Source organism: Mchenga conophoros, linkage group LG7, assembly GCF_057382185.1.
Source record: "Mchenga conophoros isolate Kocher_MC1m ecotype Shallow Benthic linkage group LG7, M_conophoros_male_GT1.1, whole genome shotgun sequence".
In the NCBI taxonomy this organism is placed as follows: Eukaryota; Metazoa; Chordata; class Actinopteri; order Cichliformes; family Cichlidae; genus Mchenga; species Mchenga conophoros.
In genome coordinates this window covers 55,819,296-55,835,891 of record NC_140532.1, presented here as the reverse complement: position 1 = coordinate 55,835,891, position 16,596 = coordinate 55,819,296, and positions in this window count along the sequence as shown.

Sequence of the window (16,596 nt, the reverse complement as noted above, 5' to 3'; positions counted from 1 at the left end):
CTCAAAAGGCTGCAGTTTGCATGAGAACTTGATGTGCACTCAAGAGGAAAATTACATTAACAGTTAATTACACAGTCAAACATGAGCACCAATCTTTAAACAGCCGACTAAGTTAGAGATAGCAGATAACAGTGTGGTAATGTACATTAATTAACTGCCCCTCACACTTTAATGCAGTTTAAAGGTAATAGATGTCCTCAGGTGAAACGTCTCTGCTTTAACAAAGGCATATAAATTAACTTTAATATATTAATTCATTTTGATTTTTTTTTCTTTATCGTAAAATTCACAAGAGGATTATATTACACTGATACATTGGGTGGTAAGGAATTAGAGCAGGAAGGTTGAACATTATCAAGAGGGGCAGTTTTTAAATTCATACCTCTTCTTTTCATGATGTAATGGGTTTGAAGGAAATATCTCTCAATTCTATTTAACTCTAGGCTTGTTAAGGAGGCGAACAAATGGAAACTATTAATCTTCTGACAATGTGGAAAGAACCACTTAGACATACACTCTGGAGATATTAATTAGCATTTATAATTAAATACTAATTAATATCTCCATAAGTATCAATATAATCTCTCAGAAATTTTATATGCTAACCTCTGAGAACCTTTAAGGAAAGGGACAGACCAGTAATTCATTTCAGTTCAATATTATTTCTTTAGTGCCAAATCACAACAACTGTTACTTTAAGACATTTTATATTGCAAGATAAGACCCTGAAACGAGAGAAACAATCATACTCCATTTTGAAAGGAAGAAACTTTTGGCAGAACCAGGCTCAGGGAGGGGCAGCCTTCCACCACAGCTAAAGGGAACAGAGGGAGAGGGGTTATGGTAGTGAGGGAATAAGGAAAGCCAGGGGACTGTGCATATCAGGAAACGAACGCGGTCTAGAGGAAGGAAGAGAGGAAAAGTAGTCCAGGCAGCATTTTCCAGTAATCACTGCAAAGACGTTTTTGTCACGGTCTGGCTGGCAGACCGTGGGGATGTGGGGAAGGAGGACCCAGGCGCGGAGCTCAAAGTTCAAGCAGTGCGTTTATTTACAGAGGGTGATATCAAACAACAATAAATCCCCGTGTTTTTCCCCAGACTCCCGTGTCGTGTCCTCCAAGTGCTCTCTGCTCCCGTGTCTACACTCCCGGTGCTCGCTGCTCCTAAAGCCTTCCACGCTCCTCCTGCGGGAAACAATAGCGGCAGTAGTCAGGACACTGAACAATGGCAGGCATACACTACACGACCAAAACCTAAACTGGGTAACTAACGTGGAGTCCCAAGCAATGATCCCGCGTTGGTGGGAGCTCCAAGACTCTCTTAAGTAGCTCCCCCGACGAGGCCTGATCAGCAGCAGGTGTGTGGCTTCGGGTGTGGCCAGTCCCCTTGCAGGGCCACACCCTCCAGGCCTGACGCCGCCTATAAACAAGTGCTCAGCCACCCACACACACATATACACAAGCACAGGGAAGGGGGAGCAACACCAAAATACACAGCAATAATAATAATAATAATATAATACATGACTGCTCAGGGATCCTGGGTCGCCCAGTCCCAGGACCCTGACAGTTTTAAACTAGTGAGAGGGAACCTCAGAGTCTGAATGCTTACTTGGAAGTCCAGGGTTATTCAGTCACAGGGGGATGTTGAAACTGCCACGTCTGGGTTTGTGAGGGAGAAGGAGCTGACAGAGGGTGAACAGGCAGCTGAGTAGCAGTGAAGGTTTGAGAAGGAAGTGCTGCAGAGGAAACTGTTGGGTGAGTATCCAATCCAGGTATGATGAGAGGTCACCAGTGTTCTATGGAGGAAGGCGAGCTGAGCGGGCTCCAACTATTCGCATGACCAACAGTGGTATACACTGGAGACAAGGAACAAAGCCGTTGGTTCATGAAGGAAATTTTCACAAAAGGATAACCTAACAGACTGACACGTTTACAACACAGAGTTAGCTGATAATCTGGTAAGGTTTGAGCGGCCAAGCTGGTCCATTTGTACTGAAGCTGATTAGAGTGACAAGACAGAGATGGTCCAGCCAGGGAGAGGAAAAGGTTCAACTCAGTTAAACTTGGATTGTGACATGCGTGAGTACTTCTCACCAGCCCACTTGTGCTGTGCTTTGTTTTGTGCTAAGAGGAAAATAAGGTAAAATGAGATCTTTAAGGTATAATGAGGCTTGATTATGTATTCAATTATGATTTTAACAAGGAGGCAATGAAAAGATGCAAATATGGAAGAAATATCATCTGTCTTTCAAGTTCCAGTTAATCCTCTTGCTACAGTGTTCTAGATCAAGGGAAGTTTTTTCAGGGAAGTGTTAGAGTAAAAGTAACTTCAGTTTTGTCTGAATTTAGAAGTAGGAAATTATATGCCATTTACGTCTTTATGTCTTTAAGACATCCATGTAGTTTAACACACATCTATCTAGCTGAGACTTTCGATTCACATCTATGTAACACTGAAAATGTATGGAGTGTCTTCTGATAATATTATCTACTGGAAACATGTAATATTAGTCCAAGTGTAACCGGTGTGATTCTGCGTTGTGTCTGATAAAAAAGGTAAAAGAAGGAAAGGCCTCCAAGTAAATAATTTGCCCACTCCAGCTCCTCTCCCACAGGGGAATTGTAGAAAAGGCTGGCATTTATTTTCACATTAAACATAAAGTATGGATTTACACGTAACATATTTGACATAAGATAAAACAAAAACAACAACACAAAATCTGACATACCTGATAAAAAACGTAAAAGAAAGAAAGGCCTCCAAGTAAATAATTTGCCCACTCCAGCTCCTACGACCAAATACAAACAGTGGGGAAGAGGGTTAGCTCAACCCACCACAACTTCCAAGCTAGCAAGAAGTATATATTCATTTATGGCGCCTAAAACCCATTTATGATACACATACTACACACTTGTAACATCTAACAAAAAACAGGCTTAATAATGACAATAATTGAACTAAAATCACAATCAGAAACATCCAGGTGGCTAAATATGTATTATATGAGCGTTTTACAGTGTTGGGAAAGAAATTATACCAACCTCTCCCACAGGGGAATTGTAGAAAAGGGGAGAGGCAAAAGGGGTATACTGTATTTATAGGGTTGCACCAAAGAAGAAGAAGAAAAGAATGAGGAGGAGCTCTAACTGATAATGAACAAAGCTACAGGCTTGGAGGTCCTAAAAGTCAGGTATAAAAGGAACAGTTTGGGGGTTTAGAACAAATTTTGTGTAATTATAACATAACATGTGATTTATGACCCTGTTACACAGGCACATAATCCTGTGGAACTCTGTGACTAGCTTTTGTGTGATAAGAAAACCGATTTAAATGCACAAACTGGAATCTGATACACATGATTCAAACCACTGCAGCAGAATTCCTTTAATACCATTTACTACAGACAAACCATGTAATGTCTGTAGCAAAATATTGTGGACAGCAATATCGAATCTACACTAAGGTCAAGCACAGAGAAGAGTCCACTGTCAGAGGCCTTAAAAAGATCATTCTTAACCTTCACTAGTGGTGTACAATGTACTCTAAATCCTGACTGAAAGTCTTTAAATAAACCTTTTCTCTGAAAATGATCAACACATGCTAACACCCAACAAGCTCATCAAATGTTTCTTACTTACATAGCCCCAGTAAATTTAATGTTAGGTGGGTTTTAGCAGAGAGGGTTTTTAGCCTCTATCTTTGTACCCCACAACTTTACCGTACTGTTAAACATAATGGACATGATGATGATTAACGCTTTTAATAATAGTGTAATGGGTCAGTTTCTATCGATCTTGACTAAATTATTATTAAGTGAAGCGTGAATCTATTACTTATAGCTGATTTTGTGTAATTTTAACTCCAGAATATATTTTAATGATTCACTTACTATTTCACTATTTGATCAAATTAGCCTTTGTTTTTGTTTTTAACATAAATAGTATAAAACATGGAATTATGCTTTTAAAAAATGAAGCCAGATTTGATGCTAGGCCAAAACAGCCTTAATATAAGCCACACAGACTGCCAATCAACAAGCAGAGAGGCATGCTCTGTTGCTAGGAGACTAGAGAGAATACTTGCCCAATGAGATTCTGATTGGTCAGTCATTACAGGCCACTTATATAACTGACACTGAGGTTTTTTGGTGAGAATGATACATTTTTGAATCAAACATGTTATTAATTATGCAAAATAGGTTAAATTTTAAATGCCTAACAGGAGTAATGCTACAAATAACACAAATATATGTATACTGAAAAACCTGAGTAATTGCATCAATTATGTCTGTGTAACACCAGCTTCTCTCTTACTGTGCGTCATTAAAAAGGATTTTTGTTGTGAAGAGCTGGCCTTTCAGGAAACACCTAATTGCTATTGGCTGTTACGTTTGCAGTGACATTTATGAAAACTTTATGGACAACAATCCCTCCAGCTTGTGACATTTTGGATTCCTTTTAAAGCAGTGAATATGGCAATTTCTGCTTTACGGGCCACAGGACTCAAAATGAAAATGACTTCAGCTCCCAGTTTCACTGGCACAGATCAGAGAGTGATGAGAGAAAAGAGATTGACGGTGTTTTCATCCTGTAAAAAAAGGTCATCAATGTGAAGCATAGATAGAGACAAAGGGTCTTGTTGGGTTTTTCACAAGTTGTTGAACTGCAGGTAATTGAATTGATTAAGTAGATGTTAAACTCAACATGTAACTGTTACATGTGATAGTGTGGTGCCTTTGGACTGGTGTTTGATTTGGATGTATGAAAAAAAAAATCACTTTCAAGGGATTCCCACCTACTGCTCTTTGTGGATTTATGCAATTAATTATCTTGGCTGAATTTCATTTCATACTCTAATAATATACTGTATACTGTCTTTAGAGTAGACTGTATACAGTTGGTATAAAGGCGGAACTCAGTAAATTGATCTAAGCATCATCATCTTAAATGCTAATTAGTTTATTACACTTGACACAACCCAGCACGGACCATAAGCACCAGATCCACTGTGCACCAGGCCAACACAGTCCTTCGCCACAGTACTGCAAGCTAACCTGTTTATCCTGCACGAAACTGCAGAGTATTTTCATACAACATTTGAATAACACAGTTAGTTGATATACTTAACTTGTTTTGCAGGATGTTTCACAATATAAAAACACATAATTTATCTAATTAATTTATTAAATAAATCTGCAGTTTGTCAATGAGCAGTCGTTACCTTTAAATGCATCTTCTCTTTTTCTTCTCCTGTCCTGTCTTTCTTACATCTTTCACACTCTTTTCTCTTCCTGGAAATACAGCAGCTGGACCTTTAGCTAACAAAACACTGCGTGACAAACTGTACACAAATAGTTTTTGTGTTTGCTGATATTTGTTTAGCTGATAAAATTGCATTTGAAATAACCTGACAGCTAAAAAATGTCACTTCATTTATCCTCACCCCTCTTCTGTAGTGCTAGCTAAATGCCAAAGTATCTTGGCCATAACTTACAGACACATGTACACATTCCTCCCCACTTTAGTCCCTGGGAATATTTGACACAGCTGAACCAAAGGTAACAAGCCAGTATTGAAAATTTAAGACAGAAAGTGCAGATATTTGTGTAAAAATATAGGGAGTAAAAGTACAAAATTTTCAGAAAAAGAAATACTCAAGTATAGATACCTGAAAGTTCTACTTGAGTAGAAGGTCTATCTAATAGTTCACCCTGGACTGGGATAGTTACAGTTCAACGAGAGGAGAGCAGGGGATAAAAGTCATAAAATATGGTAAAAGTTCTAGATTTTGTGTTGTGTGATGTAGCAGAGTGTTAGAGGGCGAAGCTGTAAGCAGACAGTGAGGCAGTGTTTTATAGACACTCTTACAAACCAATCTGGGGATATTTAATCAGGGAAATGTTTTAAAATTATTATGGGTCCACATACACAAATCATATTGATAGAATTCATAAAAACAGTTTTATTACAATAGGTAATGAAAATGGACATTCATTTGCTTTTTTTCCCCTTTTGAATTCTTAATAGCTGATGATATTTTGTGCTGAATTTGGACAGTGTAATGGTTTCATAGGAAAAACATTGCAAACTTAGGACACAGAAGGCAGAGAAAGACTCCAAAATCACTGTCTTGCCACATTTTCATTTCTCAAGTTGATACTGTTCATGTGGACGTAGCATTTTCAGTGGGGGGAAAAGATATATCATCCATCCAGGTGACTTCGTCAGTCTCAGCTGACTGCAGGTGTATGTGGTTAAATGCCAAGAGGACTGCAGTGAATTACACATCTTGAAATTCAGTCAGCCTCTGGTTAGGCAGATGGCACAACACAGAAGAGCTACCTCGTCAGACCGCGACTCCGAAGCCTATTTACACCTATAATCCAGTGGTCACTCTTACAATGATGAGGAATTTACACATCCTGAAAAGAAAGGAAAGCTGGTTTAAACCTTTATCATTTACGTGAAGAGGGAGTGATCATCTCTGAACAGAGGAAGGGGCCTTAGAGTACATATTTCACTATTGTAGCCATTCCCCAGCTCTCTGTGAAGGTTATTGTATTCATGGCCACTGATTAATGATCATAGCCATTGTTAGTCAGTGGTGCTCATTTCAATTATTATGCAAATGCACTGTTTATAACGTTGGAGAAATTCTCTAATCCTGTCAGTCAAAAGCAAAATACAGAAACCCTTCCAAAAAAAATCACAAATGAGGAGTGAATTAACAAAATAGAGAAAGGTAATTTGACACAAAAGAAAAGACAAAGAAATCGCAAAGACTACTAACTAACACACTGTCTTGAAAGCTTGACAGATGAGAAAGGCAAGTCAGCATGGCAACTAACAAGAGTAAATGGGATTGTATAGGGTGAAAAGACAGATGATAACTCAAAAGAGGTGAAACTGACGAGGACGGGACAGACAGTTACAAAGTAGGGATCTTGGCAATGGCACTCTTGACAGGAAGATTTTTAGTCTTGTCATTTTCTTGGGTAAATAATAATGATATGGATCTTTAAACTAGAGGTTTACGTTGAAACGTTGAATTTGTTCAAAATCTTCATCACTCATCCAAGTGACTTCTTCAGTCTCAGCTGACTGCAGGTTCACCAGCCTTATTAAACTGCAATAATAATTTACTGTTCAGTTGTTCTGGCAACCTGCTTCAGTCATAATATTGTGAACAATAGAGATGACCTTTAATCTTTGCATCAAGGCAAGGAAAATGGGTGAAAATGAATGAATCATGAGAAGGTGTTGGACTTGTTGGCTTCATGCTTTCTACTATAGATGGACAACTTCATTCTCAACATTTAGAGCTACTGCAAGGTACCATACGTTGTTTAGTCTTTAGAATTTTGTGGCATGAATTTATCTCATCATTTTATATAGAAAAACTTTGATATGTTTGTCAATGGGGACAACGGCTCACATAAAATGGAGCATGAGGATATGTCATCACTAAAACATCGTTGTTTGTGTATGTGTTCATGTACATTTAGAAATGTCTACTCTGGTGTCAGACATTCCATCTAATTAAATTGGCATGACAGCCATGGCGCATTAAGCCAGCGGGACTCTATCTTAAAATATATGTTCCTGCAAAATAATGTAGTTAGTAAGCTAATTTATATACTGAAACAGTGTCACTTTCTGCCATTTTAGTCTATATTAGTGTTTGCTTTAAAGCCTCTAAGGACTGTAATCTGACATCAGATCTGCAGTCGGGTCTTCTTGCTTTGCTGGGCAGGTGGACTGTTTTCTCTGCAGTCACCCCACTGCCTTCATTAACATACTGGATCAGATTATCATTACATTATGTATTCCAAGGACAGGCCTGAGCATGATGGATGATTGGTGCAGTCTAGTAATCTTCACCAAGGTGCTTTGTCCAGCCTTGTATTGCTGCCTCGAAATCTAGCGGCAGTGATCTTAGCACTTCTACACTCTTAGAAGGGATGTGTTAAAATTGACACATCATGTGTTAAATTTTAACACATGTGCTGCATCAGATCAGGGACAACACATGATGTGTCAGTTTTAACACAATTAATGTGTCTGCTCCTTTAACACATCTTCTGTGTTAAAAAATGTAAACACAAAGATGTGTTATTTTGACACAAAGATGTGTTAAAATGTGTACATTTCAATTTTTTTTAAAAAAGGAGAAAGAAGATGGGTATATATTATACACTTATTGAATTCCATTTTTTATTTGGCATATTATAAATCATTACAAACTGAATGAACAACAACTGTCAGAATCTTTTCAATTAAAATGTTTTAAATTCAATTTTAGCCAAAGCTATATCACAATTTTTACTTTACAAAATCAAACAAAATTCATATCTGACTAGCTTTCTATCTCTCTAGATCATTAAAATGTCAAAAAAAATTGAAAAAAGGGCAATCATATATATGATTGCCCTTTTTTCAATTTTTCAATTTTTTCAATATATATATATAATGTTCTGATATAATCCAGACAATACATGAATTAAAATTTTTAAAGGTAACAATTGTCATCTTCAACAAATTGTCAACATTTAACAAATGTGCAGTTGCATGCAAACAGAAAAACATACATTTTGGCGAATATAGCATCCAGGTTATACAATTTTGTACCTTGGGTTTAAATTAGGGCTGGGTATCGTCACTGATTTCTAGAATCGATTCAATTCCGATTCACAAGGTCCCAAATCGATTCGATCCACGATTCGATTTAATTCGATTCGATTCAATTTAAATCTGGGAAATTTTGACAGTCAGAAGTATAATTCAGATCAGAACATTTACATATTTTTGTATCTATAAAAAGGAAGCTGACACTCGCAAGACTTTATCCAAGGTGTGAGCATCACAGCAGATGCCTTTGTGTCAAAGTAGCTGAGGATAAAACACAGAAAAACATGAAGGTTTTCCTGGCCTGGGATTTTATAAAAATATTCTGCAGTACATCAAAAACGAAAGAAAACCATTAATTAATGAACATTGCCTCTGACGTTACAGCGGTTTTATTAGACACACGGCTAAGCATTTTGCATTTTGAATAATATTAAAAAGTTTAAATTTGTTCAGTATTGAACAGCAGAAATGAGGTTTTCTTTTCGGAAGAATGTAAAAGGGAAAAAAACAGCGGCCGACAGCGCTGTAAACAACAGTAGACTTGTGCGTAACAAGCAAGCGAATAATGAAGAAAGGGAAACTGTTCGAGAGAGAGAGGGGGGGGGGGGGGGGGGGGGGGGGGGGAGGGAGGGAGAGAGGGAGAGAGAGAGAGCTGCGCATCGCAATGGAAGCAAAACAGTAAAAGAGTGAATTCATGACGATGTTTATGTGAAGCGTTTGGATCTTCTTTTGCTGCTGGTTCGGTCAATATTGTTTGGAGAGAGATCAAACTAACAGCTTTAGAATCAGCGCATAAAGGGCGTGAACACAAAGCGCGGACCCGGATCAGCGAGCTGTCGGCTTTCAGCCCCGACTGTGAGAAAGGCGACATCTAACTGATTCTGATCCGCGGGTTGCGCTGTGTGTTTAAGTCTATGTGCAGAATCCCTGTACCTGCTCTCATTTACTGTTTGGTGGTTCTTGAAATTTTGTGAGATGTCACCAGAGATTCTGGCATTTCGGACAAAATAAATTTATATTAAAAAATCGATTCAGGATTTTAATGAATCGATTTTACGTTATCCAAGCCAGAATCGATTTTAATCGATGAATCGATTATAAAAACCCACCCCTAGTTTAAATACAAAAATCAAAAATTTCAGCCAATCAGTTCATATTGTCTGACCTTTCCACTGCATAGGCATAAAAATGGTCAGTCCTGATAAGCAGTGTATTTGACAAAGATGCCAAATGAGGTTTCTCACCTCTGTGAACAGAGACTCTCTACATTTTGGACAGGTGAACATTTTACTTGCATACTTTAATCTGTGCAATCAGCTCCAGTACTTTGGTTTTCCTTTGGGTGGACAGCGGCAGGTCATAGACAAAATCAAAGAAGGTGAAGACGGAGCCAAGTGGTGCTGGATAGGACAAGTTACATACCCAGTACAGTTTGAAAAGCTTATCCACAGCACACGTCAGGCCATCATTCAGAGAAATGGTTACTCTGTCATTCTTAGCAACAATGATGTACTGCCTGGTTGCCCTCTTTAGATCACCGATGCATATCAGCTGGGGTTGGTGTGTTGTGGATGATGCTTCAGGATCACTGCAAAGCGATGCAATACTTGTTCCAGGCTTGGAGATGGGGGAAGATAAAGATAGTATTCAGTGAGGTGTAGACAAATGCTTTCCTCAGGTAAATACCGTGAGAACTTTACTGAATACATACCAGTGCAAAAAAGGCTGCAACGACTGGCACCAACTGGTGGGAGTAGGTGTGTTAACACATGGCGGGGGGGTTCTTGTTTCCAGGGCAGCTACTGATTTGAGCTTCGGAATGATACTGGCTTCCCATTTTCGCAAAAAGAGATCCACCTTTCCTCCTGTAAAATTGCCAAACTCCAAGTCCAGCCTACGGAAATAAAAGAAGTGTTTAAGTTTAAAATGAAGCATTAAATACATTAAATCAAAAGTACATTCTGTCCATTTGGTAGCTGTATGGCTAAAATCAAACTTTACAGTATCACATTTCTGTTACCCATTCCACATCAAGCTTACCTACACAGTGAAACAACAATTTACTTGGAGTGGTATTTGAATACAAGTCCATTATTCCTTAATTTTAGCTATGATTTGGGTCCCATCAGACCCTGAGAAAAAATTAGGACTTTTTAGCTGATGTTCAACTTTCTAGCAGACAGTTTCTTATGTTGTCTATCTGCGGTTTGTCCTGTAGAGCTTTTTTGTTGAAAATAGTGCTGCTGAAAGCAGAGTTTCATACAGATTTAGGTGATTTTTTTGTAGGGTTTTCACTTCCACGAGCAGCACTTTCTGCATTGTCATTTGATGTCCCTACTATTAGATAGTCATTTGGTGGTACGACTAAGATTTTGGACCATGTGAAAAGTGATGCTCATTGTAATCAGTGCGCAGGGAGTAATGATCAAACTCTGAAGTTATAAAACTTTCAAAATATTCACTAGGAGCTCATAAACATACCTCCAAATGTATCGACTCCTGTTACATACTTTGTATGCAAAACACAACTGAGTGGAGAAGGAGTACATAAACCATTACCAGAGAACCAAGCAACTTACCAGACTTGGCATGTCCAAAAACCGTGGGTACTCTCCGAATATTCCAGGCTCTGAGACTGGTGTATGTTTCCTCCATGCCTGACATGATAATTGGAAGGTTCTCAGCTGAGGGCCGCAATAACTTGGGTGACCCACTCATCTGTGCTGCTGGTATTCCCATCCTCTCGCCTGAGCTTCTTGTCTTCACCACAGTCATCTGTCACTTTTCGCTTCTTATAATGTCTCTGCCCCTGGTCGAGATTCCGTCTAAGGTTGCGCAGTTTAGTCTCTAGGAATCCACAATGAGAGACTGGATCATAATAATGCTCCTGAGGAAGAAAGGACAGAGGTATATGGGTAACAGCTGAGCAATTTTAACTGAGAAAAAAAGCTCTAATAAATAATTAGATAAAGGTTAAACGATACACAGTAAGTGGGAACAAGTGCAATTTTCAGTATGTAGTGGAATTTAAATTACTAAAATGCTAAATTTACTTACAAATCCTTCCCCCTGTCCTGCCACTTAAGGGTGGAAAAGTGGTGAGGATGCTTTTTGCTACAGTTAGCTTCTCTGCACTAAGAGGGTAACTGGAAAACAAAGGTAAACTTTTTTACTTCTGTGCACTTCAACATTTTTAAAGGAAAACATTCATTGCAAAATTTTAACAAAGTACAGTAAAGTGCGATACTTACTAACCACACCTCTCCACCAAATCCCCAATGCAAGTCTTCACAAGGAGCCTCCTCGATGGCACCGACAGGTTTCATACTCCTTAAGAATCTGTGGGGCTTTCCTGAGTGACTTCAGGGGTTGACTTTGTTCTTCTGTGGTAATGGTAGACTGTGTAAAGGCAACACCAGACACTTTACCTCTCTGCAATAATCTTCAAAGTCATGACAGCAAATTTCCACAGAGCATAAAAGCACGAGTTTACTCAAAAAGCTGCAGCAGAAGAAGGCGGTTTCTTAACTACGTGATTATAACGCAATGACTAAAAGAAATTCTGAATAATAAATAAATTGATTTTATCTTCTAGTTGCTACTTGGTGAATAAATCTGATCCTGACTAATAGTGATGTCTGATGTCTGTGGCACTGCTGACAATAAGAATTTTTTTTTTTTTTTACAAATTTCTTTCTCATCTATAAAAGTGGTTACAAGGACTTTGACAGATTCTAAGTTGTCATATGTGTGCTGAAAAAATGAAACACATGGCTAAATAAGTAAGATAATTTGCATGGTCAAGTTGCTGTTGTTTGGTTTTTTAAATAACACTGACTATTACTTCCTCAGAAGTTCTGCATAAAAAAGAAACTATATCAGAGCATGTTTCCAGCAATAAGCCTTAAAAAAGAATGTGCACATACTTTAGTTAATTATACTAGATGCAAAAACTGCTTTAACTGCTTGAAAAAATAATTATCTCTGTCAATATGAGGTATATTTCATGTTAAAGTTACTCAGTCTTTATTCCTATTCTCTGCTAGTAAACGAATGGTCGCGGTGATAACTACATTTGCTATATTCAGAGCTAACGACAATATTGTCATTTTACTCAACACTGCTACGGTTAGGTGCTGACTCTGGCGTTGCTCATAGACAACATAATGCCTGTCGGAGCCGCTAGCCAACTACCACACTGGTTCTAAGAGCAATTTCTGAATACTCTAATACATAAATAAAGTAAATAGATAAATACATGAATAAAGTAATACATAAAAATACTACCAAAACACATTAACTCTAATGGAGTATGGCACGAAATCCAAGAACTAATAATAAAATTAAGAGTAGGATATGTTAGCAAGACTGTTACATTAAGGTTAGCTAGGTATAGTTAAGCAGTAATTAACTTAAACTCTAAACTCCTATATTTTATATAAATTCACATTCTTCCAGAAACCCGGCATATTTTCAGTACATTAAGATAAACTGGTAAATGATACTTACTGTAAGGTCTGACAACATACTAGGCGACGTAACCTCCATCTTTGTCTCCTTTGTCTCATTGGCGCGAAAGATAGCGCCCCCTTCCCGCCGCCGGTATGTCATGTTGCTGGGCAGAATTTGTTTCAATTTTAAGCATGTGTGTTCTTACTCATTTCATTTTCTACTTTTGCTTCAATTGTATTCACATGTTACGGTCAAAATTAAGCCTGTTCTTTGTGGATACTTATGCTTATAGTATAGCCATGGCCATTAATTGGTATGCCATACATATTGAGAAATAAAAAATTAATCCTCTTTCAGAATTTTAGTACACCATACCTTGGTCCACATTACATTATAAAATGTTTTATTTGTTGAAAGTAATGAGGAAAGGATTAAGGAAAACAAACAATAACTAAACATTTTATTTATTCAGTTAATATAGTTATAATACATTGTTAATCTACAATTTATTTCACTAAACACAGGGCTAGTATCAAATTACTGAGCTGCTAATTTTAGGTCCTGTTGTTAGATTCTGAAAATAACACACAAAATGTGTTAAACTGTGCAACACATCAAGTGTGTTAAGCGTTTTACACATTTTTTCAATGTTTACACATTTTCTTACACATGTTATGTTAAAATTTACACAAAATGTGTTAATAGTGTAACAACACATTTTTTGTGTCATTTTTTAACACATCCTTTCTAAGAGTGTATGCTGCTCCAGGGTCAAAGGCTCAGAGATGTCTTCAGCTTACAGAGTCTTAAATATTAAGTAAAGGTATAGATTAAATGTTTTTATAGAGTCTGCAAATTTTATACAAACGTGCATGTTTGTTGTTTTCCAAAATAATTGCAATAATTACTTGTCCTAAGCTTAGGTGGAAGTATGTAAGTATGGATGCTTGTTTCTGCCACTGGAGATAAATCTTTTGTGGTCCATAAGTCAAAATTTCTGGTCAGTGTCTTGAAAACCTTATATTTCAGAACTGTGATTTGGGTATCTCAACATTTTGATTTACTGTGTGGCTTGGAATTTCAATATATTCAGTTGAAATTTCAGTTTCTAACTTAAATTTTTTAAGATGAACTCAGAATTTCTACTTAGCTCTGCCTGGCTTTTTTGTTTGTTTGCTTGTTTTGTTTTTAGTGTTGAAAACAAGTGTTCATTGAAAAATGTTTGTACTCATTTTTATTTTAAGGGAAAGAAGATGTTCATGGAGCAAGTGACTTAAAGGAGCTATATGTAAGAATTTAAGCATATGATTATCAACATTAAGCAGAAATTGCCAACAGTCTGTTACAGTTTTGACAAGATGTCTATGTATTGTGTTGCAGAGATAGCTACTGAAGTTAACTCTTACCCGCTGGCATGTCTCATAATCGCTATTTACAGGAATTAAAGTGGGATGGAATGGTCCCGTAAGGCGTTCCAGCAACTGCAGCTAATAAATACTTCAAATATGTAAAAATCAAGCAAATTCATTTTTTTATATGTTCCAGCCTGGTGGTCCTTACAGCCAATACCATGCATGGAGTTAAGCAATCCCCATGTCTGCACACACTGCAGATCCTTTTGAGATTTTTTTATGTGTGCAGATGAATATCAAGTAGCAGTCACACTACAAAAGAGTAGCTAGCATAAACAGAGTAACTAGTTGATAGCAAACCGTTTCTCTTCTGGTTCAATGTGTTTGCTAGCTAAAGTCAAACTGGCTGCATTGTCTGCGCAACAAATAAAATTGATTCTCAGAGAGGGTAGATGTGACTGAAACTTGATAGACTGGAAATTTAAAGCAGCTTCCATGTAATTCAATTCAATTCAGTTTTATTTATATACCGCCAAATTACAACAACAGTTGCCTCAAGGTGCTTTATATTGTACAGTAGATCCTACAATAATAGATACAGAGAAAAACCCAACAATCATATGACCCCCTATGAGCAAGCAGTTTCGCGACAGTGGGAAGGAAAAACTCCAGGAAGAAACCTCCAGCAGAATCAGGCTCAGGGAGGGGTGCGACCGGTTGGGGTAAGAGAAGGAAAACAGGATAAAGACATGCTGTGGAAGAGAGATTAATAACAGGTACAATTCAATGCAGAGAGGTCTATTAACACATAGTGAGTGAGAAAGGTGACTGGAATGGAAAAACTCAATGCATCATGGGAATCCCCCGGCAGCCTACGTCTATTGCAGCATAACTAAGGGAGGATTCAGGGTCACCTGATCCAGCCCTAACTATATGCTTTTGTCATGGTCCTGGGTCGTTGACCCAGCGTTTTGTGTTTTGTGATTATTTCCCTCTGTTCTAGTTATTCTGTGTCCTCCCTCCTTGTGTCCGGTTCGGGTTCTAGATTTCCTGTTTTGTTCTGAAAGTCTGTGTCTGTTGTCATTGTGTTCAGCTTGTGTCCTCCAGTCATCATGTGTATTCAGATCAGCTGTTCTTCCCTCCTGTGTGCGATTACCCGATTACCTTGTGTGTGTGTGTATATATAGTGGGTGTCGGTCTGTGTTCGTTGTCGGCTCGTCTGCGTTCTATGGTGTTCCTGTCTCTGCGTCTCTCTGCCCCGCACCCCTTTTGTATGGTCTCAGGTTTGTCACTTAGTTTCTCCCAGTTTAGGTTTCCGTTTGTGATTACTCATGCTTCATTGCCTGTTTTTGCCACTACCACCCTGTAAATAAACGTCACTCGTGTCATCAGTTTGCTGCATTTTGGGTCCTCCTTTTCCTCCACTCCACACGGCACTCCGCCAGCCGTGACAGCTTTAGCAAAAAGGAAAGTTTTAAGCCTAATCTTAAAAGTAGAGATAGTGTCTGTCTCCCGAATCCAAACTGGAAGCTGGTTCCACAGAAGAGGGGCCTGAAAACTGAAGGCTCTCCCTCCCATTCTACTTTTAAATACTCTAGGAACAACAAGTAGGCCTGCAGTGCGAGAGCGAAGTGCTCTAATAGGGTGATATGGTACTACAAGGTCATTAAGATAAGATGGGTCCTGATTATTTAAGACCTTGTATGTGAGGAGCAGGATTTTGAATTTAATTCTGGATTTAACAGGAAGCCAATGAAGGGAAGCCAATACAGGAGAAATCTGCTCTCTCTTTCTAGTCCCTGTCAGTACTCTTGCTGCAGCATTTTGGATTAACTGAAGGCTTTTCAGGGAGTTTTTATGACTTCCTGATAATAATGAATTACAGTAGTCCAGCCTGGAAGTAATAAATACATGAACTAGTTTTTCAGCGTCACTCTGAGACAGGATATTTCTAACTTTAGAGATGTTGCGCAAGTGGAAGAAAGCAGTCTTACATATTTGTTTTATATGTGCGTTGAAGGATATGTCTTGGTAAAAAATGACTCCAAGGTTCCTCACAGCGTTACTGGAGGCCAAGGTAATGCCATCCAGAGTAAGAATCTGGTTAGATACCATATTTCTAAGATTTTCAGGGCCGAGTACAATAACCTCAGTTTTATCTG